General features: G+C 41.1%; 1 long non-coding RNA gene across 1 annotated transcript; it reads right to left on the bottom strand.

Moving 5' to 3' along the window:
- Positions 1 to 550: 550 nt before the first annotated feature.
- LOC109616282 lies at positions 551 to 2405 on the bottom strand. Its single transcript, XR_002197392.2, has 2 exons — positions 2099 to 2405; positions 551 to 1686 (listed from the first exon to the last, which is right to left on the bottom strand). It is a non-coding gene; the product is annotated as an uncharacterized LOC109616282 (long non-coding RNA).
- Between the last annotated feature and the right edge of the window lie 7470 nt (positions 2406 to 9875).

Here is a 9875-nt window from a genome sequence, read left to right on the forward strand (position 1 = left end):
ATCCTCTTAGAAGACGCTAAGCCAATAAAATATCCAAATTGCTTTGATGATTTGTCTGACAAAACGCAAACAAAAATCTCCATGACATTTTTCAATGGAGGTTTACCTAGATTGATCGTCATAAAACGTCATTGTGAATGACCGCGCGGTGGCCTTTTGAATGTACTATGTTGGTCTTCATTAGGCTACAACTTCAATTTACCTAAGACAACCACAAGGTGTCGCTAGCACCATAAATAACAGCCGCAGTGCTTACGTGGCAGGCCCGCTCACCGTGAACTAAATTCAAGGGGCCTATATCCGGAGACGGGCCCAAATTACAATGTTACAGAAATACTGTAATTGTCAGTGGGAAACAGTTCTGATAACCTTGGAGTGCCAATGCCCTCAAGGACAGATGAGGGACTTGGGCCCAAGTCAAAAATACTTTAGGATTTTCTTTCATGATTTGGAACCAACCCTATAGGATTCCAGTTTCCAGTGAAAATCCTTTAAGGTCACGTAAAAATAAATAAGACGCATAATCTGAGGTGAAATAAACCTAGCCAGGTTCTTGTGCACACATCTTTATTTCATTGACAGCACAGAAATATAGCAATTTGCCTTAGCACTGGTAAACATAACACTTCTGTTGGTCAAAGAAAAAAATATCCAGTTGTGAATCTGAGGGATAAACACATGCATTCCGAGTGTGGACAACCTAATAGTGATCAATACTAATAGTTAGCAATGCTGTTCAACAAAATCAGTGATGTGACAGTTACCTTTGGATCCTATCAGTTCAGTGCAACGATTGTAAGAACGAGGAGATTACAAAAAGGAATGCATCTATCTTCCAAGACAACAAACAGAGCTTCTAACAAACAGCTGAGCTCAGACCCGAAACATTAGTCTCTCCACACAAACACAGTCACTGATATGACTTGACATATCAATATAATCTAGGTGGGACATTTGCTGCAAATAGCTATTGCACTTACACATGAGCCAACCTGGCTTACGAGGTTACTGAGTGTAACGGGACATGCATGGTTCCTGCTTTTGCACTTATGAAGTAGAGGTCAATCAAGAGCATCAAATTGATCAGTAAATCCCCAAACTAGAAATAAATGATAATCGCTCTCCAAGGTCATTTACAGGATAAAGTCACCTGATCATTGGAATAGGCTTCTCAGTCATTTATTAAGCCAAAAGCAGTCTAGGACAGTGGTACGTGTAGTGATTTCAAAATAACATGCACCCAACGTGGAGATATTGCACACTGCACAGTTTGGGGGTCAGGGTTAACCATCACAGTGTAGTCAAATAGGCACAACAGTACTACTACAATACAAACTTGCTCCCTACATCCTCACAAAATATACATGTTTACTAACGTGTGAGTTTTAGGGGAGAGTAAATAATCGGTCACAAAATACACGGACATCCTTTGAATCAAGGGGTCTGAAGGGCTTGATTGTAGGGTACAAGGATAGTAGGCGGTTGTTGACAGGGCGCCCAATTATCTTAAGAGGGTGGTCACAGTAGGGTGTCTGAATCTAAACAGACCCAGAAAGAGTGAGGAAGAGTCCTCCAGCTACCAGCCGGTCCGTCGTAGGGAATCTTCCCCCTTTTGATGGGCCATCTTCATGTCCCCCTAAGATTGTCAGCGATGCCCCCCTTCTCCTCCACGTGAAATAGATGTTTCTGGAACAGGGGTACAGTAGGATTAGCACGACGCCAAATTGTCACCTCGGTTCCTTTTTCATTTTAAGGGCGAACAGGGGAAGGAGATTTGAGAGCACCTTCTTCATTTACCATTAATATTACTTCATAACAGAGAAAATGGAATAACAGGAATAAAATATCAAATAACAGTTCCAAATTACTAGAAACAACAAAAGGCCTATTGTTCGACATATTTATAAATATCAAAGCTGTGCTGTGCTAGCATAAATGTTTCAGCAATATCCTAAAATATATTTAGACTGTAGCTTATTATTGTCGCATTATTAAATGTTTTACAGAACCTAACACGCGTGCAGAGGTCTCGCTAAACACATTTGCAAAATTGCAAGTCTAAAAGAAAATAAAGGTTTTATTTATGTGAGCTGCCTACCATTCTTAGAGATGGATAGCGAGAATACAGAAGGCGCAAAACGCATCTTTTTATTTCCCTTCCCGGCCTCCGGTTTCGTCCGGAATCCGGACGCACATCATAACATGTAAATGATGTAAGACAGAAAAACAAGTCCCATGATTGCGAAAAACATCAAAACTAATATGTCCAACATGATGAGAATGCCAGAAATGAAGGGTGCAGATGTAGGCCCTCCGTTAGAATACACAACGTAAGAATTGGCAATCTTCTCAATACCGGAGCTGATCGTTGGAGATCGGAAATAGCCGGACCTGCGCCACATGAAACCCCTCCCCACCAGAAGTGTTGCAGAATAAAAGATTCACAACCTACGGGGTGTGCCCCCCAAATGGGTCACCTGCATGCGAGTGGGACAAAAGTGGCAGATGTGCACCAAATCTGGCACAAATATATTAGCAATCTGATCATAAGCTTCCTCAAGAACTTAGAGAGGGATTTCACTTGTCCATGTCTGCTATTGTTTGTTTGATGAACACATTTCTTAGGGACATATGTAGAGAAAGAGGGTGCAGCTTTTCAGATCAATAGAAATTGTATGTTTTAGGATACCCTATTGTATGCACCCAAAATAATTTCTGGCAAAAGAAAACCACCACTGAATAATGTAGGGAATCATTGTGCCACCAGTTCAAATTCATACAAACATTACACTTGTACAGTATTTTTGGGCACTTTTGGGTGCGTATCTTATAAAAACTTTAAAAACTACACTACTGTCCAATAGTTTGGACTTATGTTCTTGTTCTCCATGAAAACATACAACCCATTTCCAAAGATTTGGGATGCTGCGGAAAATGTAAATGAAAACAGAATGCAATGATTTGCAAATCATTTTAACTCAATATTCAACAGAAAATAGCAAAACGACAACATATCAAATGTTGACACTTGAGACATTTTATTGTTTCATGAAAAATATTGGTGCAAATGAAAGTGGCAATAGGTGCACTGGAGAGGCAACAACAAGAAAATCCCCAAAAAGGGAATGGTTTTGCAGGTGGTGGACACAGATAATTGCTCTCTCCTTATCCTGTTATCCTGATCCTTACACTGATTCTTCTCTAGTTTTGCATTTTTCCTTGTCACTACTCATGGCATGAGCCATTACCTGCAGCCCATTCAGGTTGCAGAGGTAGTCATGCTCTTCCAGGATGGCACATCAATATGTGCCTTCGCAAGAAGGTTTGCTCCCAGTACAGTCTCAAGAGCTTGGAGGAGATACCAGGAGACGGGACGTTACACAATGAGAGCTGGACATGGCCATAGATGGGCATCAACCCTACAAAATTGGTCCAGCGGGCAACTGGTGTGCATGTTTCTTACCAACCTATCAAAAACAGACTCCATGAGGGTGGCATGAGGACCCGACGTCCTCTAGTGGAAACTGTGCTCACAGCCCAGCACCGTGCAGCTCGATTGGTATTTGCTAGAAAACCCCAGAATTGGCAGGCCTGCCATTTGTGCCCCAATCACAGATTAGAGCAGGTTCACACTGAGGACGTGACAAACGAAAAATGGTCTGGAAACGCTGTGGTGATCATTATGCCGCCTGCAACATCATCCAGCATGAACGTTTTGGCGGTGGGTCAGTGATGGTCTGGGGAGGCAAATCCTTGGAGGGTGGCACAGACCTCCACGTGCTAGCCAAAGGTACCCTAACTGCTGTTAGGTACCGGGATGAAACCCTCAGACCCATCATCAGACCTTACGCTGGTGCAATGGGCTCTGGGTTTTTCCTGGTGACGAAGGCATTGATGGCATTGACTGACCCTCACGTTCCACAGACTTGAATCTAATTGAGAACCTCTGGGACATTATGTATCAAGTAGCGTCAATGACTGTCCAGGAACTCATTGATGCCCTGATCCAGGTCTGGGAGGAGATCCCCCAGGACACCATCCACTGTCTCATCAGTAGCATGCCCTGACGTTGTTGGGTGTGCATACAGGCACGTGGGGCCCATACACACTACTGAGTCACGAATTGCTGTGATGAAATTCACACAAGTTGAAACAGCCTGTGATTTCAATTGATTACTTTGATTTTCGGTTTGAGTTTGAATACAGCCCTTAATCATTTGGTGATTTTGGTTTCTGTTGACCGTTGTTAGGTCATTTTGTTCTCAACGAATTACACAATGTACAGTAAAGATTTTAATGTATTTTGTCCATAGAGACTCGATGTGTGATTTAAATGTTCCCTTAATTTTTTCATCCAAATATGAATCAAATATGAGTCCCTTTATTGACCTTCAACGTCTATTCAGACCACACGGGCCACCTGTCAGTGGGTGGGATATATTAGGCAGCAAGTGAACATTCTGTCCTCAAAGTTGATGTGTTAGAAGCAGGAAAAATGGGCAAGCGTAAGGATCTGACCGACTTTGACAAGGGCCAAATTGTGATGGCTATACGACTGGGTCAGAGCATCTCCAAAACTGCAGCCCTTGTGGGGTGTTCCCGGTCTGCAGTGGTCAGTACCTATCAAAAGTGGTCCAAGGAAGGAGAAGCGGTGAACCGGCGACAGGGTCATGGGCGGCCAAGGCTCATTGATGCACTTGGGGAGCGAAGGCTGGCCCGTGTGGTCCGATCCAACAGACGAGCTACTGTAGCTCAAACTGGTGAAAACGTTAATGCTGGTACAGATTGAAAGGTGTCAAAACACACAGTGCATCGCAGTTTGTTGCGTATGTGGCTGCTGTGGGAGAAATTGTACTTATCTAGCGTTTCAATTAGAATCCTTTCCATATGTTATATTTCTAGCATAGAAGCCTCTCTTGAATAATGCGACAATCAGGCCAAGGTGTTAGAGGTACATGGTTTCTACTGTCCCCAATGTCATGTAACTCTGCGACTCCCTTCCTGTACCTGCTCCAGACTTTATCCCCAAAAGATCTTCATCCTGACCATGAGTTACATCCTGTACCTCTTGTAGTGTACCACTTGGCCTGTCTGGCAAGATTTGGTGCCTCGTTGTCTAAAGCCCTGTTTGGGCCTCAGGAAGTAATTCAATGGTAGAGTAAATGTCTTAACTTCCATAGGTTGAGATTACAATGATAGATTCTATATAAGCAGGAGGGATCCGGTCATTCGGGAGAGATTTGCATATGGAGTCTCTCCATGCAGCATGTTAAAATGTATTAAAGGACTCAGCTATACTCTGTAAATTAAGGAGTCTTTTTGTTATTAATCTATCAATATTTATGTGAAATTCCACAACACTGCGTTACCGCAGACCAGTCAGGGTGCCCATGCTGACCCCTGTCCACTGCCGAAAGCGCCTACAATGGGCATGTGAGCATGAGAACTGGACCACGGAGCAATGGAAGGAGGTGTCCTGGTCTGATGAATCACGTTTTCTTTCACATCATGTGGATGGCAGGGTGCGTGTACGTCGCTTATCTGGAGAACACATGGTACCAGGATGCACTATGGGAAGAAGGCAAAACGGCGGAGGCAGTGTGATGCTTTGGGCAATATTTTGCTGGGAAAACTTGGGTCCTGCCATTCATGTGGATGTTACTTTGACACGTACCACCTACCTGAGCATTGTTGCAGACCATGTGCACCCTTTCATGGCAACGGTATTCCCTGATGGCATTGGCCCCTTCAACAGGATAATGCGCCCTGACACAAAGCAAAAATGGTTCAGGAATGGTTTGAAGAACACAAAGTCATTTGCTAACGACTTTGTGCCAGATACTGTAGTGCAGGAGTGTCCAAACAGTTCCACGGAGGGCCGAGTGTCTGCATGTTTTCACTCTCACTTTCTACTTGAATTAGGTCACTAATTGGTTAGTTTCTACCCACACCTGGTAGTTTAGTTGTGAATTGGGAGCCAATTTATTGGAAAAAACAAAAACCTGCAGACACTCGGCCCTCCCTGGAACTGTTTGGACACCCCTGCTGTAGTGTAATGAAAGATGTGTTTTGGAAGGTTTGTGAAGGTTCCATGTTGTCTGGCGTCTCAGCACAGTGGGACATCCTAATCTCACACCAATAGGCCTATTTGCATCCTGAAAGGAACGGACATGCAAGATGAGGGTCAAGGTAGCCCCATCTGCTCAGACTGTCCAGGTGTGAGGATGGACAATTCAACAAAGTAGCAGTATGACTTCCGTTGGATTAACTGTACTAATGTTTGGTCTTTTAATGTGTGTCCCATAAAGGGATGAACTATCCAAAAGGTTTCAGTGCTGTACATGTTACTTATCATTTGTTACAGGTAAATGTTTACCAGATGGAGAATCCTGCAAGACCAAGTGTCTTGCTTTGGATGGTGCTAATTGCATATATGTAAATGGCTGAATACCGGTCACTTTATTTTCATTGTTTTAGCCAAGATGAGTTGATCCTATTATAGATGCAATTGGGGAGTTTGGAATCAGTCTGTCTGGGTGGGATCAATAGTGAAGCTTGACTTAGTTCTTGGAGTCTATCTTTAACAGAAGCTCCTAGCACACCTTCGTGCTATAGTCTCTAAAATACTTATAATTAGTAGACCGTTAGGCTAGTTGGGAGGACGTTGAATCGTGTTGGTATGTAACTATGTTTTGTATTGTAACTTTGTAAACATAGTTACATTCCTTTATTACTTTATTGGAATAAATTGTGTTACTTTGGAATATAGATTACTACAGCATTCCTTGTTCATCTCCATACTCAAGCTCGTAGGGCTACTGGTAATTACACACACATTAGTAAGTCTAAGTGACCAGACTTGGAGTCCCTGAGTCCTGGAATTCTCAAAGCAGTTTGATTAGGCCCAGGAACACATGACATTGTAGTCATCCCTGAGTCGTTGGGCTTAATTCACTTTCTGTTGGACCCAGGAACACACGCCATCTTACTCTATGGTTCATGTTAAACGACCTACACCTTAAGGGCGCTTGTGATAACTGATAGAGGCACATACACATCCGTAAATCGAAATGACCAGACTGATCCTCCCTGAGTTCGGGGTTGCTACACCGTCCCTTGTCTTCTGGACTTGACTGAAGCATTGAGGATAATGTGGGCCTTGAAACATATGATCTTTTAAATGTTTGGCATGTGACGAAAGATTAGTTACCTTTTCTGAGAACTTCCAGCCTATCAGGGTAATTTATGATTGCGTATGTTTACAAATAATATTGAGTCAGATAATTAGATATTACATGTTCACGTAGCTAGGTCATAGATTCTCATTTCTGCCTAATTCTTCCTGCCTGTCCAATCAGTAGCATTCGAAGGGGTTTACCTTTATTCCCCCATACTACAATACCACAGCACACCTTTATAGGTCTAGCGGAGTCCATGCCTCCACGGGTCAGGTCTGTTTTGGAAGCAAAAAGGGGTCCTACACAATATTAGGCAGGTGGTCAAAATGTTATGGCTGATCATTGTAAATTGCCCCTCCCACACACACTTTGCAAACATTTTAATAAATGTGTCCCCACAATATGCAACTCCCTCCTACACCTTTGGCTGTAATGTATATAACTCAAAAGTTGCACAAATCCTAAAACCTGTAGAAGTCACACCCAAGGGAAGAATCATTGTAATTCCTTTGCATTCTGCCTCTAACAAATGTAAAAGGGCCCTTAATACCTTGACTTTTCTTTCAATGGAGTGTTTTTTTTTTACAATTTAGTCAAGGAATTAGGTACAATTCAACCATTAAGATGTGAATGCAACAGGGAAACAAACAAAGAGTGTGTGGACCATATTGAATTAATACATTATTATGCACCCAAGATTAATGTGTTTTACAATATATCTAGTGTAAATTCTCATTAGCAACAGATGATAAATACCTATAATGAAACGTTATTGAACCATATAAACAGGGCTATGGTAGTGTTTAAATAGGCTGCATTATGTGAACTGTGCTTTTTTCTAAACGGTTCATACAATATGGATGAAAATACAGTGCCTTCAGAAGGTGTTAGGCCCACGAGACCAGAAAATGTGAAGTGAAGGGTCTGAATACTGTTCCCTCAAATTGAAGCTTACACTCTGCACTCTGAAAAGTATCATTTCAAATCCGAAGTGTAAGAATAGAGTGCCCCCCCAACACCCAACATTTTGCGGGTAACTACTTTACAGATAAGAGCACCAGTTAAATGTCTAAAAGGTTAAAATAATTACGTTGCTATGTCAATCATAGTGTTTTCACAGTAAAAACATATTTTAAGTTTAACTTTCATGTTTCGATTTCCATACAAGTAGCCTAACCTACCTGCGTGAAGTTGGCTCCCCCACCAACGCAAAACGTCGTCAAACTATGCTCGTTCGTTTGTGCTGGTTTGTGCTGTAAAAAGTTTCGTTTGTGCTGCTTCCGTTTTTTTAGATATTAACATAATATTTTTAGGTCAATCTGAGGTCAACCAGCCCCCCCACATTCTCCAAATTCACCCAAAATAGTCTAGATCGTTTGTGCTTCGTTTGTGCTGGTTTGTGCCGGTAAAAGTTTCGTTTGTGCTGCTTTGGGTTTTAAAATATTAGACATTGAATTATAGACGATGACGTCACCAGCCCCCCACATTCTCCAAATTCACCCAAAATAGTCTTGATCGTTTGTGCTTCGTTTGTGCTGGTTTGTGCCTCTTTTGATGAACACAGGACTGTGAAAATGGAATCCCTGTCGACTGCTGGTTTCTTGGGCATCTGGCATAAGCAAAACATAATTACCCTCAATTATTCTGATTCCAAAAAATATCATGTACAGCATAAATTTGTTTTAAAATATTACTGTATTGGTCTGAATATAATGATCATATAATATAGTAAGGATAATGTAGATGGATAATATATCTTATATTAGGACCAATATGGTAATGTTCACCCCTAGATTGTCATTTTTTATTGAACTGAAAATTCATTGCTAACACTATCACTAATTTAGCTATGAAATGTTAAATACAGTTGCACCCATGGTCGTTTTTTAATACTAAAATGAAACTTTGTGCAACTGTAAATAGCATTTCATAGCTAAATTAGTAATAGAAGTGTTATTATTGAGTTTTCTGTTCAATAACAAGGTTAGCTCTCTTGAATGTTGTACAATATTCTTGCAGCTACTAGTATTGTAACAGACAGTTTTAAAACAATGTATACTTACATTGTTCAGAAATTTGGATTAGTAACGACTTTTGTAGTTTGATTTATATCGACCTTTTCTCCACTAACTCTACACAATTTTATTCAAGAGCATTCTTGAATGGAAGTGTCACTTGCCCCTAGTGGTGGGAGTGGAGTGTAGCAGATGAGACTCGTAAAAATTAAATACAATCACAAGACACTGAAGTGAGGATAATTGTTTATTGAACAAATTATGTGATGACAGAACGTCTTCGTCAATTCTACTTTAAAAGTGTGCTCACCTCGAGGATAGTTTAGCTGTTTTCTTGCCCAAAAATGCTGAAGTTACATTTAAACTACGACTTGATGGCACACGCGCACAAATCAATTTTGCTCATAGAGTAGCAGAAGATAAGAGTGACATAGGCCTAATAAAAGAAAAACATTACGTTTTTATTAAAAACTACAGGACTACAAAAAACCTGATAAGAAATTGCTTGATGTTCTATTAAATCATCTTTATAAGCATCTAACATTTTAGAGATTGAATAGACAAAACCGAAATAAAATGCTCATAGGCTATAGGCTACTGACTAACTACAAACCAAAATACAGAGCTGTCTGACTATTTTTGATCTTGTGACCATTGATTTATCTATTTTATTCGGTGAGCC

This window comes from Esox lucius, chromosome 11 (genome assembly GCF_011004845.1).
Source record: "Esox lucius isolate fEsoLuc1 chromosome 11, fEsoLuc1.pri, whole genome shotgun sequence".
NCBI classification, from domain to species: Eukaryota; Metazoa; Chordata; class Actinopteri; order Esociformes; family Esocidae; genus Esox; species Esox lucius.